Source organism: Mauremys reevesii, linkage group 2 (assembly GCF_016161935.1).
Source record: "Mauremys reevesii isolate NIE-2019 linkage group 2, ASM1616193v1, whole genome shotgun sequence".
In the NCBI taxonomy this organism is placed as follows: domain Eukaryota; kingdom Metazoa; phylum Chordata; order Testudines; family Geoemydidae; genus Mauremys; species Mauremys reevesii.
In genome coordinates this window covers 226,085,378-226,108,673 of record NC_052624.1, presented here as the reverse complement: position 1 = coordinate 226,108,673, position 23,296 = coordinate 226,085,378, and the positions used below count along the sequence as shown (strand labels likewise).

Below are 23,296 nucleotides of genomic sequence, written 5' to 3'. Positions count from 1 at the left end.
AAGCAGCATAGTTATTTATAGCCATTCGCCATACATAATGTTTGTTATATTGCAACTGCAGTGTAATAAGTATCCATTAACGCATAAACAGACAATATCACTAAGTGAAGAAATGCAAATCATGAGTCCTAATGCACATGGTGACTATATTTGAAATACTGTAATTAATACTTGGCATATAAGTATACAACACTTAATTGTCCAAGCCTAATGGACAACTCTTTCTCATATGGATTGGGAAGCTCTTGAGTTAGTGTAATTCCAACCAATTCACTCTCTCTGAACTGTAACGTTATAATATAAGGTTGCTTGTTGGAGAAATTGCCATCTCTTCCCAGGGCTGGCTCTAGCTTTTTTGCCACCCCAAGCCAAAGCAAAAAAAAACAAACAAACAAAAAAAACACCCTCCTACTGCCTACCGGACTGCTGAAGGGGAAAAAAAAAAGGCAGCCGCAGGGAGCGCGTGGAGGGCGGTGAAGGCAGCTCACAAGGAGGTGAAGGGCTGCGCTACAGCCCGCTCGTAGCCGGGCGAGAGGGACTCCCTCCTCTGGCCTTAGGGTGCTTCTCCCGGCCAGGCAGGTGGAGTCCCCGGGGGCTGCAGGACGTGCTGGCTCAGCCGCTCCTTTAAAGGCAGCTCAGCCAGGCTGGTCTCAGAGCAGCGAGGGAGGCGGAGGCCAGTGCAGGCGGTGGGGAGTGACATGTCCCGGGAAGCCCTGCGGCACGGTGAGTGGCGGGGATCACTAGTTCCTGCCCCCGGGCCGGGGTCCGTGCCCCGGCTGGGCTGGGACTGGTGGAGCGCAGGGAGCCGGCTGGGGGCTCTGGAGCTGCGGACCGGGCTGCCAAAACAAAAACAAAAAACAAACAAACAAACAAAAAGAACCACGGCAGGGTGGCCGGAATGTGCTGCCCCAAGATTGGCCGGAATGCCGCCCCTTACGATGTGCCGCCCCAGGCACGTGCTTTCTCGTCTGGTGCCTGGAGCCGACCCTGTCTCTTCCCATTAAAGGAAACAGTTTAGCTTCCTGACTTTCCCATTTTCATCCAGCAGATGACATCATGGAGCTCAAAGTGACCTTTCAATATATTTTAGTGAACAAATGCCCCATAACTACCTATTTTTCAAAAGAATCATTAATGCTTCTTTACTAGAAAATATGCAGAAAGTTAAACCCTTCCTATACAAACTGCAGAGTATTTGGTAGAATTATTTCTTTCATTCATATAGCTGTTGACTTAGCTGATTACCCACAAACTTCTTGCTTCTTGATGTCCACTATTAGTATTTAGTTTCTCTTTGTTTTATTAGGGTCTGGGGGGGAGGGGGGAAGGGCATGGTTTCATATGACAATGGAAAGAAATGACTTGGGAAACATGAAATAGCATAAATGTTTAATACACTATAAACAACTGCCACCATTTAAATGGCTAAGAGCTGTGAGGTAAAGAAGAACAGCAAGAATGGAAGGTGTTCAGTTTAGAAGCAAAGATGTCATGATCACAGTACTGCAGAAAACACAGGTATGGTGTCTCCAAATATGAGGACACATCCTACTTCTGTGATAAGGCATACATTTTGATGCATTTCATTCATTTTAAATATCAGGGTTCAAAGGGCAGTATGCAGACTTCCATCAAGCCCTCTGGCATCATGAAGAAACTACAGGCTTGTTCACATGGCAATTTAGAATGTGGCAAGTCAGGGTGTGAACGTTCAGCACACTAACTTGCAGCATTCTCACTGGCCCCGCTACAGTGCACTGCAGTGCTTGGAGGTACTCCCATTTTAAACAGCAGGACATCAAAGAGCACTTCGGACATTTTAGTGCATGGTAGCAGGGTTCACATGGAAACTTCGAGCACAGCAGGCTAATGCACACCCAGGCTTGCCATACGCTAAATCATCATGTTGGTTTGAAATGCTGTAATTATAAGAATGGATTAACAGTGCCTGAAATGATGATCCATTGTCACCTGGAGCAAGAATGTCTCTGGGAATGGTGGTTCAGAGGGGTGTTACCACAATTTTTGGTAGGTTTTATGTATTTTAATACATATATTGTGTGCGCACATGCTCCAAAGTTCAATGATATCATGGGAGTCTTTCCATTGACTTCAATGGGCTTCAGGATCAGGCTTTATCAATTGGTCACAGTCATAGGCACCAACTTCTCCTTGCACGGGTGGGTGCTTAATCACCCCCGGCCCCGCCCCAACTCCACCCCCACCCTGCCCCCTCCTTCCCAGGCCCCACCCCCATTCCAACCCCTTCTCCAAAGTGCCTGCCCCAACTCCACCCCCTCCCTGCCCCTATTGGACTCCTTCCCCAAATCTCCACTCCAGCCCCGCCTCCTCCCCTGAGCACGCTGCGTTCCTACTCCTCTCTCCTCCCTCCCACAGCTTGTTGCTCTGCAAAACAGCTGTTTTGTGGTGGCAAAGGCTGGGAGAAGAAGCGGGGATGTGATGCGCTATGGGGAGGAAGTGGAGGTGAGCTGGGGTGGTGGGGCGGGGAGCTTGGCTGCCGGTGGTGCAGAGCATCCACCAATTTTCTCCTATGGTCACAGTATATTCTGATGTAAAGAAAATGGAAACACAGCAAGTGCATAAAATATCTTGTGAAGATTTCTGTGTTTACAGAAAGAAAACAAAATACCCTTTGTGTTATTAAAATGCAATAAACAGTTATAACTGATAACATTTAGGACTGTGCAATATGTTTTCAGCAAACTTCAAAGTCCTCAGAACTTGTGGTTTCCACATTCTATTTCAATTTCACAACAGATGCTCTGTGGATGTTTGTTCAAAATTGTAGTAGTTTCACTAAGAAAGGTCCTAATTTTGGGGGGGTAGGGGTGGTGGGGGGAGGATTTGTAAAATTCACAAGTGTATTTGCACAAAGATTAGTTTCCTTAGAGAAACATACAATTTTGCAGTTTTCAATATGAAAAGACAACATTTTTGTGAAAATTCCACATAAAAGGAAGTTTTGGCCCACAAAATATATTCAGAGGGCAATTGGGAATATTGTTTCTTGAAGAATTATATGCTGTTTTCACATAGCCCTCATAATTCATCTACCACCAAAAATGAAACCTGAGTAAAATCAACTCTAAATGAAAGAGCAGATAAACTAATAAGACCTCCTTTAATGTACTATAGAGCCAGGTACAAATAAGTGGAGTTACTCCAGATTTACCCTGTGTAACTGAGATCAGGATCTGATAAATGAAATCTAAACAAATAAGAACATTTTCCTGCCTTTAATTCTGTCATTATGAAATTACTCCTCTGTAATAATGGCATCAGAATTGCTCTCAAGTCACCAGCTTTAGAGAGATCACCACAGGGAGATCAGGAGCAGGCAATTAAAAGAGAGTTTGCCTTTTACTGTTGCTGCTTTTTTCATTTTTTGTCATGTTTTGGTGGCAGTATTTGTATGTGCATGCACTCAAATATGTGGCGTTGTGTTAGCCAATACATACATGTTAGGCATAGTATTAATATAAGTGTTGGGAAGTTATGCTAACAATGTATTTATACTTTCCCCTGAATTCTGTTCACCTATGTCAAGTATCCCATAATACCTTGCATTAGCTGTAGTAAGCTTTGTCTTAAGTAGATCAGAAAACTGTCAGGTTCAGGACATATGGATGTTTTACCATCGCAACAGGTAGGAGTTACTGTTACAGGGCAATACTGGATTGTTCCAAATGAAAAGGACAAGATATCTGATTGTTCTACCCTGGTACAGACCGAGGAGGTGCCTTCATGCCCCTGGTAACCAGAATATATGTGTAAAGAACAAAGAGATAAAGGGTACACCATGGTACCAGAAAAAAAAGGTAGATAGCTGATTGGTTAAAGCTAGTTTGAGATGAGGTGCCTAGCACCTTTCTATTTGTAACAGGATTGTTATAAAAAGGATCGCTTTAGGGGTGTAACTTTGGAAGGACACCTTCTGCGTAAGGTGAAGATAACAACACTGCATGAGACAGCTTCCCAGAAACTGCTATCATATCGAACCTTTTTCCCGTACTATATTATTGTTGACTTTTAGCAATAAACCTGACTAATATTGGTTATTTGATCTCTTGAATACATTTCATAACAAACATTGTAGAAGTAAAAATCCTAAGGCCATCTTGGATCCTCTAAAGGACAACTAGGTGTCCATGTTTGTGAGCCTTCTTGTTCCCTCCCCACTCCAGTTTGGTGCCTTTTCCATATTTAGGCAGGAAAGACAGTGGCTGTCAATCATCTAATCAGCCTAGTAACCAAAAGTCTATATAAGGTACTGTTCAGATCAGATCAGAGCTGACCTGTCTGAGTGGCAGAGTGCAGAACAGACAATTAAGGGTAAGCCATCCATCCCACATGGGCTATGTTAAGTAGGGGATTACTCACTTACACACATTTAATCCATCTTTTGTAAGATTCGCTTACTGCACGCACGACGACGCAGGTAGAGGGAGTTCAACAACTTACCTGAAAGAAGTTCGTCTGGCCCTGCTTCAAGATCCTGCTTCCATCCAGGGGATCCAGTTGTCCTGGCGTGCCGTACCAACCTAAGGAGGAAAAGGACATCAATACTTCAAACTGCTGAAGATGGTATTGTAATCATTGCGTGTTTGTCCGTACAGTTCCCTATTGTTACAGCCTGCCTCGTTTTGTTATCTGCTTGTTGTCATCTTGGTTATTTTGGGGGTCCTTGCCATTATCTCCCTTTAATAAACTCTGTTGTACCTTTATTTCGTAAAGTCTTCTGTAAAAATACAAACCCCCGGTGATAGATACCTTAGGGATGAACCTAAGACTGAAAAATCTGGGCCGCTTTAATCTCAGCCTCTGTTTCAGTCAACAACATATGGTCAAGCAACTGACTATACAATTAACAACGTGTGGCTACAGAACTAGAGAGGGAACAAAGCGTGAATGTATGTTCTTGTAACTGTTCTGTTATCAGCCTTTTGTGATTGACATTGAACAAAAAGGTAAATGCCACACAGTACAAACCAGTGCCTTTGCCACACAGACATGCTCCAAAAGCCAAGGAAGTTCACTGCACAACCCCTTTCACATTTCTCCTTCAGACACACACTCACAAGCAGCATTTTCCCTCTTACTTTCCAAAATAGAAAATATCTATCTTATTACAGTCAAGCATGATGTGGTCTAGAAAGAAATCCACACAAGTGTACTGGATGAGCCTCTCTGATATAAGAAAGTACAGTAGCTACATACTTGTATAAGTGTACGCAACTTAAATACACTTTTGTTATGGATGGGTATACTGAGAAGGACTACAGGTCAAATTCTGCTCTCGGTTCTATCTGTAGGCAGTAAAGCACTTGGTTGCTGTGGTATCTAAATGCTGATTTCAGTGGAGTTTTCTGAATTTACATCAATGTAATCGAAAGAGAAACTTGGCCCTCGTGTTCAAAGAAGTGCTAATAAATCAGACATTAGAAGCGGATGAAATGATTTGCCAATAAGAATTGCAAGCTGTGACTATGGTAAACCATAATTCGTAGTGGGGAATTTGAGTTTTATTTTTTTCTTTGTTTGACTTCAGTGTAGTGGTGCTGACTTGTTTGTCAGATCACGATGCTAATGGTATAGTTTGATGGACCAAATCAGCAAACAGCTACACAGAATTTAAACAAAGATGGATATGGAGGAAATCATGCAGACTGCAAAGATATTGAGGGTTCATAGAAAAGATCTAAAAACCAATTGGTCAGATTGAAAATGAGCACAGAGCAATGGAACTCAGTTATATACATGTCAAAATATAAGTCTGATCTTCTAAAAAGGTAGTCAGGACAAACCAATGAGCTAACTTGCTAATAAGAATATTGGGAGCAGTGTCATATAGTATAAATCACTGGGCTCAGAACTTGTGAGAAACATACATAGATGTACATATAAAGTTGTCATATAACATTTTATGATGACAATAAGGCACTCTAGTGCAAGAATTGTGTTACATCAATTCATGCTTAGCTTCATTAATGACACTTGGTCACCAGCCTCATGCTTCACATGACACACTAGGAGTTAGCTGAATTAATACATCCTAGTATATCTTGCCGCTTAACAGAAACACACTGGTCAAACTTTTCTAATTTGTTAGGCATATCCATATTTAGGAACTTAAATAAGTGGCTTGATTTTCAGAAGTGTTATTGACTTCAAAGCCTTGCAGTGGTAAGGAAAAATGGTCCCGTGATTAGTCCCCTGGACCAAGATTCAAGAACTATCATAGGCCGACTTTGTGACCTTTGATAAATCAATTACGCCTACATTTTCAAAAATTGGCTTCTAACTTTGGGTGGCTCAGATGTTGCCTGAGTATCAGAAGGCTGGACACCCACACCACTAACAGCAGTTCTTGAATTCTTGAAGTCCAAAACTTGATTGATGAAGACAATGGCAAAATGAGGACAGACACATGCATAGAATTAAGTGACAGGCTGCAACTTTAGTTAAACTTTAGCACAGGCAAGGAGTGCTATACTCTCCTATACCAGGCATTTAATTGGTTCCAGTGTTGGGGTTACAGAGCTCCTTACCATAATTAGGGGTAAGATCTCCTCAGTTTACCTGTCTTGGACTCATCTCTCTCAGCCCTAATACATTCCCCTCTCTCCCCCGCGCCCCCCACCTCCCGATGATGGAGACAGAGGGTGCAGAAGGGTGGGGATCTCAGCCAACAAAGGCCACATGGTTGCACCCTATCCCATGAGCCCAAGGCCCATCACATCACCAAAATCCCAGATCTTTTACTTCTGGAACCTGTTCATTTTATCCCTTTAACCGCATTGGAAACAGGGTGCAAGTTGTGACAAATTAACAACTCAACCCAAGTACTTCGGTTAGATACTAAATGTATTCCTACTTAACCTAGTGTGACTTGAAGGTGCTGTGAGGAAGGTGGAAAACTCTGGTCCTCTGCCAATTGGCTCAGGCAAGAAAAAGTTCCTTCCTGACCCCAAAATGGATGATCTGCTAGACCCACAGCATCTGTCAGGCTGGATTCCATTCATAGATCAATGTGGGTAAAGCGAGGTTGCAGGAACAGACATGAAAGAGGCTCCACAAGACCCCACTCCACGTTAAATCCTGGGTGCTGGGGAATGCTGGCCAATCAGTACCTCTCTCCCGCCAGCTAGCTAATGGGTGCCAGAGACTCCTGGGGGCGAGGGGGCTGGAGGAGCTCCCCACTTGCTGCTTGGACTGTTACCCTTCATGGCTGGATCCATCAAGTTCCCCCACACACTGAGGCAGGAGAGTGGCATGTGCTCAAAAAGTGAAGCACTGAAAATTCCAACCCACTTTTGAAAGCATTTCTGTTCCCTCTGTAAAAATGGGGATAATAATCCACACCTTAATGTTGATGACATGTGCTCGACTACTCTGGCAATGAGTAGCAGAGAAAAGCCTATCAATAAAATAACAAAAATTCAGTGAATTTTGGGCCCAGCAACCCGTTGTAAATCAGATCACTTAGTTATTGGCAGATGTCGAAGTGTGGATTTCTATGCCTAACTTTCAACATTTTGGCACTGTATATGTGTTCTGTGTGTACCCGTCATATACTGTGGAGATTTGGTTCGCTTATTACATTTCAATATAATAAGTAAATGAAACAAACCAACAACAAAAAATCTGAGTAACTTTTAGTGATATGCTATTTCTTGAGAACATCATATAAACAATGTATGTATTTCTTTTCCCATAGCATTTTCTGTTGATCTCAAAGCACTTTAGTAAACAATAAGGAATTCAATCTGAAATCACCTCACACAATGTGGAAACTAAGGTAAGAAACATTCAGTGATCTTCTGAAGGGGACATAGGAAGACTATTGCAGACCCACCTGGACTTTTGGTCCTCACTTTAATCACAAGATTAGCCTACACACATACACACACTTGAATTAATCAAAAGTTGTTTATTGACTAGTTAAAAACTTTAACTAAAACAATATTAATCCCACTGCTGTTAGGCTGCTTTGTCATGCATAGATATTGTACCACTCTCTGACTCCTTGGGATGAATCTGTACTAGGAAAAGTGGTGAGAATATAAATATGTGGAATTGTCACCATATGCTATAATCAACTAATATTAGTAGAATTTTAAGGTTACAACCTGGCCCCATTGATGTCAATGGGAGTTTTGCTGTTGACTTCAATGGAGTAAGGCTTTCACCATTAGAGAGCTCGATCCTCCAGTCCTTACTCAAGCAATACTCCCAGGAATGAGCCCTCTGGAAAGTCATAGGAATTGTGGATAAAGAAGGGAGGGCCCCAGTGGAACCTTGAGAGAAGGGTCCAGCCAAGGATGTGGCAACTGGGACAATGATGTGATGATTATGTTTCCTTGGTTCTAGCAGCTTTGGCAGTCCAGTTATACAAATAAATATCCCTATTGTTAAGGAAACAAAGATGTCTTCTATAAAGCAAAAAGCTTGAGCCCATCACTGACTGGAAACAGCGAGTTTGTATATTCTTCCTGTTGTCAGTTGGGTTCTTAAAAAATGTGACTAATCCCTGGGGCTTAATAAGTGAATTTCAACCTTAGTACAGAACTTCCTTGTTTTTTTGTCAGTGTAAACAAGACCTGTTAATGTAGGATTTCAGTAGTTAATTCAAATGTATTTTCCATTTTAAAGTTATAATGACTAAGTACACCTGCTCACTTAAAAATTATCACCTAGTTAGAGAGTTTTCAATAGCCTAATCATCTTTTGATTGTCTCTCCTGGTATCACATGCAGTTCACCTGCTCTGCATCTTAACTTAAATGTTTCCTGTTTATACAACTGAAAACACAGAAAAATGATAATATTTAGAAAACAAAGAAAAACTGAAACCTACACTCAAATGCATTATTTATATAATTATCCTGCAATTAAAGTAATTACAGTTTATGGAAAAAATAGTTTTTATTTTCATGTTCAGGTTTCTTGAGGGGTAGTGCAGTAATCACCACACAGAAAGTGCACACACAAAAAGTTGAAGATCTCCCATTTATAGGAATGATGCAAGTTTTATAGGAAAGAGAGAGCATTCACATGTATATACTCTTCATGAAGCAAATATGTATCTTGAAAGCTGACCTGCATCTGTTCATTGAGTTAATCCTGTAAAGTGGTATTACCTAGATTGAACTTTAAGCAAACATTTGATCCTTTATAATTTCAATAACAATCACAGCTGCCCCTTACTGTGCCAGACACAATTTTGCTGGATAAGAGGCTAAAGCAGACAAATGACATGTCTCTTGGATTTGGCTGGGGAAGGTGGAGGCATCATGGAAAACAGAGTGCAGTAATGATTGCAGCATTGCCAATCTCGGGCATGCAAAAATTATGAATCTAGCCCTCCAGAATATTGAATTATCTTAAAAATCACACGATTTAAAAAAAATACATGTTGAGTTCTCTTAGTCAGTCTTCTGGGTTTCTTTGGTTTTGAGCCTTTTGGTTCCATGTTTTCAAGTTTTCCTCTGCAATCATGAAGACTAGAAACTTACTTTAAAAAAATAAATCTAAAGCTCAGATCCTAACATAAAAAACTGGTGTGGCTTTAAAAACAAACAAAAAAACCCCACCAAACATGGCAAGAATTGGTAACATTGAGAATGAGACCCAGAAACCCAAGAGATTATCAATGAGGCCAAGGCAAATACTCATCTTTTGGGTTTTCTGTACATATACAGCAACAATTTAAGGGGAACAGTCAAAGGATCAACGAGTAAGTAAGATTATTTTATGACAGCTCGATCCATACCATTATTTTAGACCATTCTTTGATTCTGTGTTTGTACTGCATCTAGCACATTGAGGTTCTGCTCTATGACTAGGGCTCGTAGGTGCTGTGTATATAAAAATAAGATTTGTAGCCACACTCCACAAATCACACTTTCACAACAGAAGCAAATTCCAACCCCATTAAGGACTGAATACACTTCCAATTATCACTGTTTAGCACACACTCAATGACATGAATATAATGATCCTACTCATTACACATTGATGCTTTAAACTGGCTTCTTGGCTTCTTTCTCTGCCCTTTGCTCCCTCTATGTGTGTGTGTGACACTCAAGATTATGATTTTTAGAAGTGTGTCAGTCTGATGGGTTCCCCGGGGACTGTTCAACCTGGAACTGGAGTACCACTGTTTTACCAATCTGGGCTCCCTCTCACACTGTGATGCTGTGACAAACACGGAGCTTTAAACATGACTAACTGTGCTTGTGTAACGCTGACATACCCTGGTTGTTGTTGGCCGGGATCAAACCTGAGATCTCTCGATCTTAGCACATGAACATCTACTGCAGGAGCTAAAAGATGCATCTCTTTTAGCCAAGGCTGTAGCTGGCTCCATCCTGGCTAATAGCCATTTATGGACTTAGCCACCATGAAATTTATCCAGTAGAAGAACTTCCTTTTATTTGTTTTAAAACCTGCTGCCTATTAATCGTTCTTGTATTATGGGAATAAGTAAATAACTTTTCCTTATCCACTTCTCAACATCATCATGATTTTTTATATATCTATCATGTGTTTCTAGTGCTAGAATATCATAATATATTCTCAGTCTTATTCTCTATCCTAACATCATCATGTTGTATGTATAGTTGGGGTTATTTTTTCCAATGTGCATTACTACATTTATCCACATTAAATTTCATTTGCCATTTTGTTGCCCAAATCACTAGTTTTTGTGAGATTTTTTTTTCTTCTTCAATCTGCTTTTCTCTTAACTATCTTGAGTTTAGTTTAGTGTCACAGATCATTTATGAATAAATTGAATAGGATTGGTCCTAGACTGATGTCCACATGTTTGTTGACCTCTTCAAAGAACTCTAATAGATTAGTAAGACGATTTAAACCATGTTGACTATTGCTCAAGAGTTTATGTTTTTCTATGTGTCTGACATTTTTATTCTTTACTATTGTTTTTCTTTCAGAACTCTTGGGTGAATGCCATCTGGTCCTGGTGACTTGTTAATGTTGAGTTTATCAATTTAATCCAAACCTCTCCTCTAGTGACACAATCTGTGACAGTTCCTCTCAGATTTTCACACCAAAAAAAGCCAGCAGGTTTGGGGAATCTCCTAACATCCTCAGCCGTGAAGACTGAAGAAGAAGAATCCATTAGCCTCTTTGGCTTTTCTTATTACACTCTTGCACTTAAGTTGTTGTGTTTTCTTTCTCTTTCTTTTCTGGGATTTGACTTTGATTTTGTTAAGCCACGGTGGCTTTTTAGTTCTTTTACTGTTTTTTTAATTTGGGGTATACATTGAAGTTGGGCCTCTATTTGGGTGTCTTTTAAAAAAGCATGCATGCAACTGGATTTTCACTTTACTTCACTGTCTTTTTAACTTTTTTCTAACCCCCCATTTTTTTTTTTAGTTCCCCTTTTGAAATTAAAAGCCACAGGCAGTTTTGAGAGTTTGTTCCTTCTTCACCACAATGTTGTTGAATATGCTTGTATATTGGTCTATTTTTTATCTCTGCATTTCGTCCTGAAGTGAAATGTTCCCCAGTCAATATGGGGATATTTGAAATCATCACTATTACTGTCCTGGTCAGGTGGTCGATAATAGATCCCTACTGTTATATTTTTACTAGAGCATGAAATTTCTATCCATAGAGACTCTAGATTATCCACTCATTAATCTCTAGATGTTCTAGCTACCACTAGAGGGGAACAGAGTGCCACACCAAGTGGGGATGGGTTACACTTGCTCTAGGGAAATCCATTTGAGCTGGGGAAGGAATCCCTGAGGGATGCTGTAGTACTCATGGTTGGTGCACTTTCCTCCACTGACAGGAATGGCTGGAAGATGTGTAGTTGTGGGAATACTAGTGGGAAATATGTACACAATTCAAGCTGAGGACCGTAAAACGTATTAATATAAGTTATTAGATGCTTAATACAGTATTGACTGTTTTGTTCCCTTTAAGTAGGGTGACCATATTTTCCTAAACTGAAAATGAGACACTGAGTAAGAGATGGTCAGTTCTCAAGGGAGTTTAATGATAGTACACACAAAAGATAAGGCAGTTCATCCATTTTATAATTTCATATACATTGCTTACAATTCAATAGTTACTGGCATTGTTCCTTGTCTTGCTGCTGTTCTTCAGGGTGTGAAACTGATTGATACCAGTTCTATTTCTCTGACGGTGCTATTTTTCTGAGGGTTTTCTTGTCTTTCAGCAACTTGTTATAGGATGCAGTCCAGTCCAGAGAAAAGTTAACTTGCATGCACAAGACAGCCTTCAGGGTGGAGACTTTCAAAGGTGATTTTTCAGAAGACCACACATCATTCATAATTGAAAAGACATGTTCAATGGGCACTATAGTACCAAGCAGACACAGCACAAATTCCACAGCCTTGCTTACGGTCCATCTCTCAAAAAAATTTCCTCCACTTTTCACTAATGGGCATTCTCTGATGGTTCCAATCTAAAAGACAACTGGAGACAATTGATTTTGCACTGGACCACTCAAAGAGATGATTCTCATCCAACATATTTAAGATGGGAATTCTGATGCAGCAAGGCTGTCATGCATTTCTTCCCAGTGTGGTATATTCCTCAGCAGGGTGCACTCAAAGGCAAGTCTCCAGAGCTCTAAGTAGGACCAACATGTTGTGTAAAAATTGTTGACTACATTGTAAAACTCTTTTTCTTTTATTTGCCCACATTCAACAAGAGTGTGCAATAGGTTCTTCACTTCTGTTGTAACAAATCTTTTTCCAAGCCTCTCCGATAAGTTAATTTGCAGGGAACGGATTTGCAGTGCAACTTCTGTCACTAACAAGTTCTTTTTCTCGATCGTCTCCATTATCTTTTGGAATGTGGCAGTTTGCTGGCAAAGAGAAGCCATAGTTGAGTAGCAGAATCATCAAAGAGCTTCTTTAGCAGGTTGGCACTTATCTTGAGAAAAAAATATGCTTTAAGTCCATCAAATAAATCAAAAAATCCTGTGTATTGCTGGTCCCAGTGAGAGGAATTGTGTGCTGTCATGCTCTAGTAATTTGATATATTCAAGTTTGACAAATCAACAGAAGTCTTTCAGCTCTTCAACATGCACTGTATAGATATGAAAGTGTGTGTAAACCTTTACATCGAAAATCTCCATGTCTAAATGAAGACAGTTGACTGCAGTTTCGAGGTAGTTATTCACCATATGCACCAATACTTAAGGTCTCTTTTCCTAAGTTGGCTGCATCTTTTGCCAAAGTTAGTGTTGCTCTTGTCTACACAAATTCCAACAATTTTGTCACTAAGGGATTGGCTACATTTGTAGATGTAGAATGCTGGGAGTTAAACCAGCCTTCGGAGACCGCAGCAGGGAAAATGCTACCATGTGTTTACACTATTAGCTGCAAGCGCAGAGAGCAGTGCATTGTGGTAGCTATCCCAGTGTGCAAGTGGCTGCAGTGTGCTTTTCAAATATGGGTGTGTGTGGAGTGTGACAGGGAGTGTGTTGTGTGTATGTGGGGGGAGAGACAGTGTGTTTTGGGGAGCAGAGAGTGTGTCAGCATGCTGTCTTGTAAGTTCAGACAGCAGCATACCCCCTCCCCCCCACCTCTCTCTCGCTCTCTCTCTCTCACACACACACACTCACAACAGCAGCATTCCACAGTAATGGCTTGCTTTGTCCCGGAGCAGATAAACATGCCTGCAGCCAAGTTCAAAACAATGACCAGAGTGGCCACTTGGCTTCAGGGGATTATGGGACGTTTCCGGAGACCAATCACAGCGCAGTAATGCAACACATCATCCACACTGACACCTGGGGTTTCAGCCGGGGTGCAGGAAGCTTTATGCTTCTGATGGAGGTAGATTACCAGGAGCACTCCAGCTGCAGAGTCCAGGCATTCTAAGTGCCTTGCCAGTGTGGACACTTCAGAAGTTAGGGCGCCCGGGGCTCTAACTTGCAAGTGTAGCAAAGTCCTAAGAGTACCTCTCAATCACTTCCTGGATGAATGCACACTGAAAATCAGATGTTTCTTCAGGTAGAGATGAAAACTCAGTAATTTTGTGCAACTCCACTCAGTGGGAGAAAATACTGTACAAGAACAGGAATTAGTTTTTGTTCCTTTTTGTTTGATGCATCCAGACTAAGCACAATAAAGGAACACTTGTTCAATTTAAACTGAACTTTAATGAAAAATGGGGCTAAGATGTTGCAAATGATTGCCTCAGATTTTGTGCAAGCAGATAAACTTAGAGTTTCTTAATTAATTCTGATGAACAGTCACTAGACTGGAAACTGTGTCTGTGCCACATTGAGTGGTAAGCAAACACTCCCTCACTGGCAAACACTTTTTCAGCTTCTGTGTCTTGTCTCAGAAAAAAATCCTGAAACTCTTGGTGTTGAACACTTACTTTTATCAGCATCTCTGCTTTGAAGGTGCTGGGTAATGTCATTTTGGCTGCTGTGGGCAATCGATAAATGTGCTCCCCATGTCTCGCATACAACTTTGCTGTTGTCCGATGTTGAAGTGTCTTTTTAAAATCTTGACCTGTTTTTGGAGATCTTCATTAAAATTACACAGACATTTCAAGACATTTTATAGCAATAAATGACCACACACAAACTACGGATTCTTCTAACGACAGAAATATGCACTGTGACGTTGCACTCTATATGATTTTATAAAAATATGCTAATGAGTTTGAATATAATATAACTGAAATATGTTTCATGCAAAAGGTCTCTTGTAAGGTATCATTACAAAGCCTATAATCTACTGAGTGTGTTCATCCTATTTGTAAAAATGCATCACTCTTGTATCTGAAACTAGAAATATGAAATATAATTCTGAGGCAGCCATCATGAGAAATCCCCTAGCTACCATCTGAGCTGGAACAAGGGCTGTACCAGGGGAAAGTACTGTGCCCAGATTAGGAAGGTGTCCAGACTGTGAAAAAAACTTATTGAAACATCTCTGAGGGTGATATTTTATCTGTATTCAGTTTTATTATTGTATTAGACTTAGGTTTGCGTGTTTTATTTTATTTTACTTTGTAATTCACTTTGTTCTCTCTGTTACTACTTGGAACCACTTAAATCCTACTTTCTGTATTTAATAAAATCACTTTTTACTTATTAATTAACCCAGAGTATGTATTAATACCTGGGGGGCCAACAGCTGTGCATATCTCTCTATCAGTGTTATAAAGGGCGAACAATTTATGAGTTTACCCTGTATAAGCCTTATACAGGATAAAACAGATTTATTTGGGGTTTAGACCCCATTGGGAGTTGGGCATCTGAGTGTTAAAGACAGCAACACTTCTTAAGTTGCTTTCAGTTAAGTCTGCAGCTCTGGGGCACATGGTTCAGACCCTGGGTCTGTGTTGGAGCAGACTGGCATGTCTGGCTCAGCAAGACAGGGTGCTGGAGTCTCAAGCTGGCAGGGAAAGCAGGGGCAGAAGTAGTCTTGGCACATCAGTTGGAAGTTCCCAAGGGGGTTTCTGTGATCCAACCCGTAACATGCACAAGCATCAAAAAAAAAAGGACAAAAGCATCACATGTGCAACGTGTGATTGCTGCTGGCGGCAGCACTGCCTTCAGAATTGGGTGGTTGGAGAGATGCAGCTGCTGGCCAGGCGCCCAGCTCTGCAGGCAGTGTCACCACTAGAATCTGCACAGAAATAAGAGTTGTGTGATATGGTATTGCCATCCTTATTTCTGCACTGCTTCTGGCAGCAGCGCTGCCTGCACAAGACATCAGCAGCGACAAATGCCCAGTTTTGGCAAAAAAATTGGGATCCACAGGACAGAGCTGAAAAACGGGACTGTCCCAATCAAAATCGGACGTATGATCACGGTACCTTTAATTCACGTTTTATGTCCTCAGGCCATTCTGAAGTAAAACAATCAACTGATTAATCCTAGAAATTAATCTATCCCATCCAAACTCACAATTTTGAACATTAATTACATACATTCAAAAAGAAATACAAGTCAGCTTTAAAACGTATTTTATTATGGCCAGGTAAAGTATAAATATTAATAAATGCACAATCAATATGTATTAGTGATGCCATAGCACACACAGTGTGATCTTTTGATGTTCTATTGTAATCATATAGCTAAAGAAAAGCTAATATATGACTAGATCTCCTTTCAGGAGCTTCTATGAGTTGTTTGAAATGAGCCACATCAGAAAGAGAAGATGGATATTTTTATAATAGCCAAAGCATGACCTGTGTGTGTTTCATTATTTTCCTTTAAATGTGACCTGCAAAGGAAACATCAAAACTTAATTATGTATTGAATGTCCTCAGTAACCGGGATTAAGGGAGCACTCAGTAAACACTTTTACATAAAGCTCGGGGGGAAAAGTCCTCCCTCATGGATTCCAATAAAGTACTTTGTCCAGTTCCAGATTCAATATAGCTAGGTACTTACATGGTCCTCATCGCCATCATATGCCTGAGCACTTTCAATATAGATTCATTATAGACTCTCAAGAATGCATAATTCTGCAATGTCAGAGTCTGGAAAAAATCTATTGCACTAAGACAAGCTCTGGAGCTTCAAGAAAACCGTATTTCTCCCAAGTTTGAAAACTGCGTTCAAGTTGCCCCACCAGATTTGCATCTATATTACACTTTGCAAGAGTAGAAGTGACCTTTCAGGGCAGCCTGCTGACACCTTTCCCCCATAATATATAGGACTCTGAGCCTGATAGGTTTCCCAGTTTCTCATAGCAAACCAGCAGTATGGCTACTCTGTAACTCATATTTCTTCAGGTTTCTTGGAGTTTCAGGTTTCTATAAAATCCTAAATTCCATGTGAACCTGAAGTGGTTACCATAGGTGCTGGGACTAGGAATGCTGGGGGTGCTGCCTCACCCCCTGGCTTGAAATGGTTTCCACTGTATACAGGATTTACAGTTTGGATCAATGACTGAGCTCCCCCACTATAACAATTGTTCCAGCACCCCCGGTGGTTACTACATGGTGCTTAATCAGGCAATCCAGGCCTTGGTAGCATTCAAGACATTGGGGCTCTAGGGATCCTCTGGTACTGAATTAGGGCATGGAAACATTACCTCTTTCACCCAGGTGGTTTATCCTGGTTCAGCAGTAGAGATCCATTTGCTGTCCTAGCCAACAGAAGAGCAAGATGAAGGGAATGGGTCATTGCCAGAAACACTGGAGCAAGGTAAGACAGTTCAGGCTAGCAGGCTGAAGAGTCCATGAACTTCGGTGAGTGTTGGGTTCATGAAACACAAATCAGGTGAGTTTCACTGGATTTGGCTATGAACATTTTCCTTCTCTAATAATTTGTTTATTCTACCTTTGAAATCCTCTATCACCAGAAGAATTTCTGATTTTCTTATCAATAGTTTAAATATTACAATGTTTGGAAGAACTCAAATCAGTCTTAATAAAAACCTATAAAATTGACTTCAACAAGCATCTTTCTAGCATTCAGAAGTACACTGTCATTGCCATGTTTGCACTTAGTAATGGGTCAAAAAATCCAGTCCTGAGGGTAACAGATTATTTCATGGGCTACCAAATTCAGGAATTGATAGCCCGTCTGTCTTCTTGCCACAGGGAGCTATTTTTATAATCAAACTCATTATTAAACAAAGAAGCTCAGACTGGCAATTGTGTCAGAATGGCAATTTACACCTTTAGAAAAGGATTTAACAGAAGTATATTGTTTTGACATGCTTCTTTCACTTTCCCTCTTCGTTCGGATCTATGGATCCACTCCTTTGTTTTAATCCTGACATTCTGGAGGAGTTTTAAAATGCACTCTCTTAAAATATTTATTTTGTTGTTGTCACCAGGTGAACCTCAGAAAAAAGAGAGAAGTTTGATTAAAGCCATATTCTAGCCATTGTTTCATTTAAAGTTAAGAGAAATTTGTTTTAATGAAAATTAGTTTTGCAGCCAGGAGTCCTGTACTAACACTTTTCATAGGACTTGTAATTCCAGTGCATGGCCAATGTATGGAGAGGTACATACAGACCTGTAGGAGAGACTCGAGAGTCCTGACTCTAGCAGTAGACATGGGAGGTGGGGGCAGTTAGCAACTTGCAAGATTAGGCCCTTCATAGGAATGATTGAGCTCCACAAATTTGACCAGACCAGGACCAATCTGGTGGTTTAACTCTGAAACTTGTGCAGAGATCACCAAACAGACTTAACTGTTGTTTTCTCTTTGCAGTATCAAAATAGCAGGAGGAGACAATTCCATATCGATTGTTCTTTGCACCAACAACTTAGTGGGCTCACAGCCTGAGATCACTTGGGGTATTATTAAGGAAATGAAATAGTTTTCTTCCATCCATATTGGAAAAGTAGGAATGCCCTGAGTGGCAGTAAAATTATAGCTGTAATCCCTTGGATAAAATAAATTTGAGAGGATCTACCTAAATTGTCTCAACCAGCAATGGGAATTTTGAAAGTTAATAGGACTCAGGCAGTAGTTGCAGCAAAAACTATCTGCCTTTTCCATAGCTATTGTGGTTAATGAAGTTGCAGTCTTTTTTCATTATAACTGTTAATTTATTAAGTTAATCCTTTATCTACATAATAAATTAATCTACCAACGATAATTGAGTTTCTGCTTTTTATTCATAGTTTAGCAGCACCAGCACGCCATAAAACATTTTAGAACTTTAAAAACAATCTTCTCACTGTGTTTTGTATTAGAAAAAAAATGAGTAATTCAACTGTATATTGAAGCAAGGACTGTATTGTGTTTAAACCTGAAACAAGAAAGGTACATCTTTAAAACAACCTCTTATCTTCACAATGCATTTGTTATCCCACTAACTTCTAAATTATTGGTAATCTTCCTTCATTTGCTTTTAATTCCCCCCACACTGTTTCCCCACTTTGTATTCCATTCATGGACATGCATAGCCTCAGTTACAATTAATGCTTCATACAATATGCTGACATTTTGTTCTTATTTTTTTTAAATGAATTATTAACTAATATTGCATTGGTTGTTGTTATTGTTTACAGTACCATAATTATTTTGTGGGTTACTAGTTCTTCTGATTCCTATTCATGTTGTTTCAGAAGTTCTCTCTCTCTCCCACCCTCCAAATGAAACAAAATTTGTTTTGATTAAGGGTGAGCTATTAAAAAACACTAGGTGCTGGCTCCATTACCATTCAAGTCAATGATAACATTCCCATGGACTCAAGTATGAATAGAGTTAGGCCAACACTGAACATTTGAAAAAAAATCACATTCTAAATTATGTTTAGTTTGACATCTTCTTTCACATGGCCCTTTCTAATTTATTCCCTATTTTTACTTTCCTATAATTGCTTATCTATTACCCCCCTCCCTCCCTTTTTTTTTTATACATATCCTTTTCTTTTCTTCCTCTGGGACTACAGTTATTTTCCCATAACTCTATATGGTGAGTTGCCATAGAACCATTTTTAAGCTATTTCATTTTTATTGATCCTGCCTTCTGATATATCATAGATATTTCTGTGTACCTTGGAAGATCAGCTGTGGCTCATATGTACAAGTAGACTAGCTGTGGGGTTTTTTCCCCTCCAGAGATGTATCATAGAATCACAGAACATCAGGGTTGGAAGAGAACTCAGGAGGTCATCTAGTCCAACCCCCTGCTCAAAGCAGGACGAAGCCCCAACTAAATCATCCCATCATGTGCATAATTTATCAGAGGACAGGGTCAAGCCCTGTAGGTAAAAACATTTAATTGTGTCAAATATGTAATTAAATATTATTGACTGATGTTTTTAATCAAGAAATCACAAAATGAAACAGGAACTTCAAAGTTCCAGAAGGCTCTAGATTCTAGAACCAGAGCAGTAACCAAGACAGAATAAGTCTTACTATAGGATTTTGAGTTTATGGTTACTGCTCCTCTTTACATGTACATCATTCTATCCATATGGTAAAGGACACCCCCCACCTCCGCCAACACATAATAAAAAGTGAATAGGGGCCCCTTGAGGTGCTCGGGGCTCTAAGCAAATGCTTAGTTTGCTTATGTCTTGTGCTGGCTCTGTATAGGGCTTTCTGCAATAACAGGTACATCAATCACCAATTGTTTCCAAGTATCTTTGTCAAAAAAATGTAACATATATCTATTTACATAGAACTATTTTACCAACCAAGCAACTACAGTAAAAGTTTTTGGCAGTTCTTCACCTACAGGATCCTCAGGTGTCTATACACCAAGCAATAGGTACAGGTCAAAAAGAGATTATCCACCCACACCACAGAAATGCTCCAGTCCTCATATTTTAATCAAGAGCTGGAACACAACATGGTAATTGTTTTAGGCCCCTCCAAAGTCTTTGGATTCTGTATAAATTTGAATGGGATATGAAAGGCATTCCATCCTTTAAGCAATAAGTAACATTTTTTCTTCACTTGGATAGTAGAATTTGCATGGATGATGGATATCTACCCTTCATTGAGACTATTACTGTAAGGCCTGATTCTCTCCTCAGCTACACTACTTTTTCCACAGGTGTAACTCCCAAGATGACACCCAGCGGAGTTACTCCACACTAATGTAAATGAAAGCAGAATCAGACTCTAAGCTTAAAGGGTGAAATCCTGGCCCTGCTAAAGTCAATGGTACTTCTTTCATTGACTTCAATAGGACTAGTATGTCCCCCAACATTTTTTTAATGATAGTTTGAAGACTCCCCATTTTTGACTGTTAAATAATTTTGTCTTATTTAATCAAAACATCAGAAAAGGTTAGGGCTGCCCCTCTCTGACTAGGAGTCATGCACCTTGTTTGATTGATCTGGAGATGACAACAATCCAATCAGGGCTAAATGAACTTATTCTTGATTCAAAAACTTTCAAGAAAGTATCCAATAAAATGTCAGTTGCCCCAACAATACAGAAGTATTTTGCAAGGAATCAAATTTGCAGCTGTACTTACTTCCGAAGCGGCTCAGTGCAACAGGAACAGGGTGCCAAAACTGCTTTCACTCCAGTTACAGTCACTGAAGTTTATTGGTGCAAGAACTGCTTTAAGGCACTTGCCACCTGATTCGTCCTTTCTTATGTCTTCAAAACTATCTCAAAACGTGTGCCAAAATATGAAGTCACTGGAGATTAAGCCTCTGGCAACTACTAGATTTCTGTACAGAAATTGCTGAAGATCAAGGGAACAGCTTTCAAGGCAGTGTGATGAATGAGGACTCATCCGTGCAGTCATCATCTTGCTTCACTCCTTTACTCTCAATTCTTTTACTTTGTAATTCCCTCTGCCCATTCCACCTTTTTAGTAAGGAAATGTGATCTAGAGAAATGAACGAGGATTTGGGAATCAAAAGCTCTGGAGAGGCTCTGCCACTAACTTGCTGTTTGGCACTGGGCAGGTCACTGTAGCACCTTGCCTCAGTTTCCCCACTGGAAAATGGGGGTGAATATTTATTCTCACAGCTGAGGGTTGTGAGGATTACTTAATACCTGCCCACTGACTTGAACATCTAAAGTGTTATGTATTACTTGGAAGCATTATTGCTACAAGATGACCACTTGCATACACAGTACCATGTAACCTAAATGTTTTTCTCGTCTCAGGCTACCTTAATTGGAATAGATTTTACATTTCTCAGCCTAACAACATAATAAAGAAATAAAACCCACATATCTCTTAAGAAATGTCCATTGTGCACTTAGCAGCCACATGATCTCATTGCTGTCCCTGTCTTCCGCTCCCTATTCTTACAACATATTAAAACAAAAGGAAATATTTTTCACACAATATGCCATTAGTCTGTGGAACTCATTGCAATAAGATATCATGAAGGCCAAGGAATTAGCAAGATTAAAATAAAAAGGACATTTATATGGAAAATGAAAACAAAGATTTACAACCAGAAGGACTAAAAAACTACAAGACTGATGGAAAGAACATAAATGCTTCTAGAGCAGGAGTGGGCAAACTTTTTGGGCCGAGGGCCACATCTTGGTGGGGAAATTGTATGCAGGGCCAGGGCAGGGGGTTGGGGTGCAGGAGGGAGTGCGGGGTGTGGGAGGGGGTGCAGCATTCAGGAGGGGGCTCCGGGCTGGGGTTTGGGGGCCGTGGTGGGGTGGGGAGTGTATGAGGGGGCTCAGGACGGGGTTGGAGTGCACAGGGGTGCAAGGTGCAGCAGAGAACTCAGGGCAGGGGATTGGGGTGCAGGAGGAGTGTACGAGGGGGCTCAGGGCGGGGAGTTGGGGGCAGGGGGCAGGAGGGGGCTCAGGGCAGGGGTTCAGGAGGGGTGCAGACTGCGGGAGGGGGCTTAGGGCAGGGAGCTGGGGGGCGGGGTGCAGGAGTGGTTTGAGCTTCGGCCCAGCGCCACTTACCTAAAGTGGCTCCAGGGTGGCAGCACACGAACCGGGGCCAGAGCAGGCTTCGTGCATGCCTGCCCTGTCCCTGGCCCCACACCACTCCAGGAAGCACTGCGGCCCCTGTGGGAGGGGGAGTGGAGGATTCTGTGTGTGCTGCCCTTGCCATGCCTCCAGGTACCTCCCCGAAGCTCCCATTGGCCACGGTTCCCCATTCCCGGCCAATGGGAGCTGTGGGGGACGGTGCCTTGAGGCAAGGGCAACAAATCTTCCAGGTTATTCCTTAAATGCCTGCTAGAGGGCGTCTCATAACTATGTCTGAAGCATCTGGTGCTCACCACTGGAGATACTCGATTAAATGGACCACAGGTCTGATGCAGGGTGGCAATTCCTATGGTAGCCAATTAGACTACTAAATATAGTCAGTTTTTTGTCTGATGTTGTTTTCAGAATTGGGCCCTGAGGCACCTGCAAACACTTCTGTACATGTTTAGTGCCCCTGAAGTTAGTGAGATTACTCGTGTGAGTACAGTTAAGCATCTGTGTAAGTGTTTGCAAGATCAAGGAACTAGATCATCAGTTCTTCTGAACAGGATCTATTATCAGTATTGTAAGTACTATGCACCTTAGAAATAGTTTTATATATAATTTAATTATATATTAACATATCTACCAAAGGTCCAGTGTTATTCATTTTTAAGAATGTTTTTAAACACACATCTGGGAAAGGTTTTTTCTGCTCCTGTAGAAAGAAATCAATTAGGCTGACATTGTCATTAGTCCCACACTCTTTGAAGGTGCTGATGTCAACAGATGGAGGCTGGCTTGGCCCTTCTTGATGGGATCCAGCACTGATTCCATCAGTGTCCATTCAATAATCATAGGTTTGACCTGTCAAACGCAAGTCACTTGACCAATACCAAAAGGTCAGCATTTATAATAATAATCTTTGA

General features: G+C 40.8%; 1 long non-coding RNA gene across 1 annotated transcript in view; it reads right to left on the bottom strand.

Annotated features, from left to right (window-relative positions):
• Positions 1-23,296, bottom strand: part of LOC120398471 — a 117,953-nt gene that overhangs the window by 28,720 nt on the left and 65,937 nt on the right. Inside the window, exon 4 of the long non-coding RNA XR_005594460.1 lies at positions 4,483-4,562. This is a non-coding gene — a long non-coding RNA (uncharacterized LOC120398471). The remainder of the gene's footprint in view (positions 1-4,482; positions 4,563-23,296) is intronic.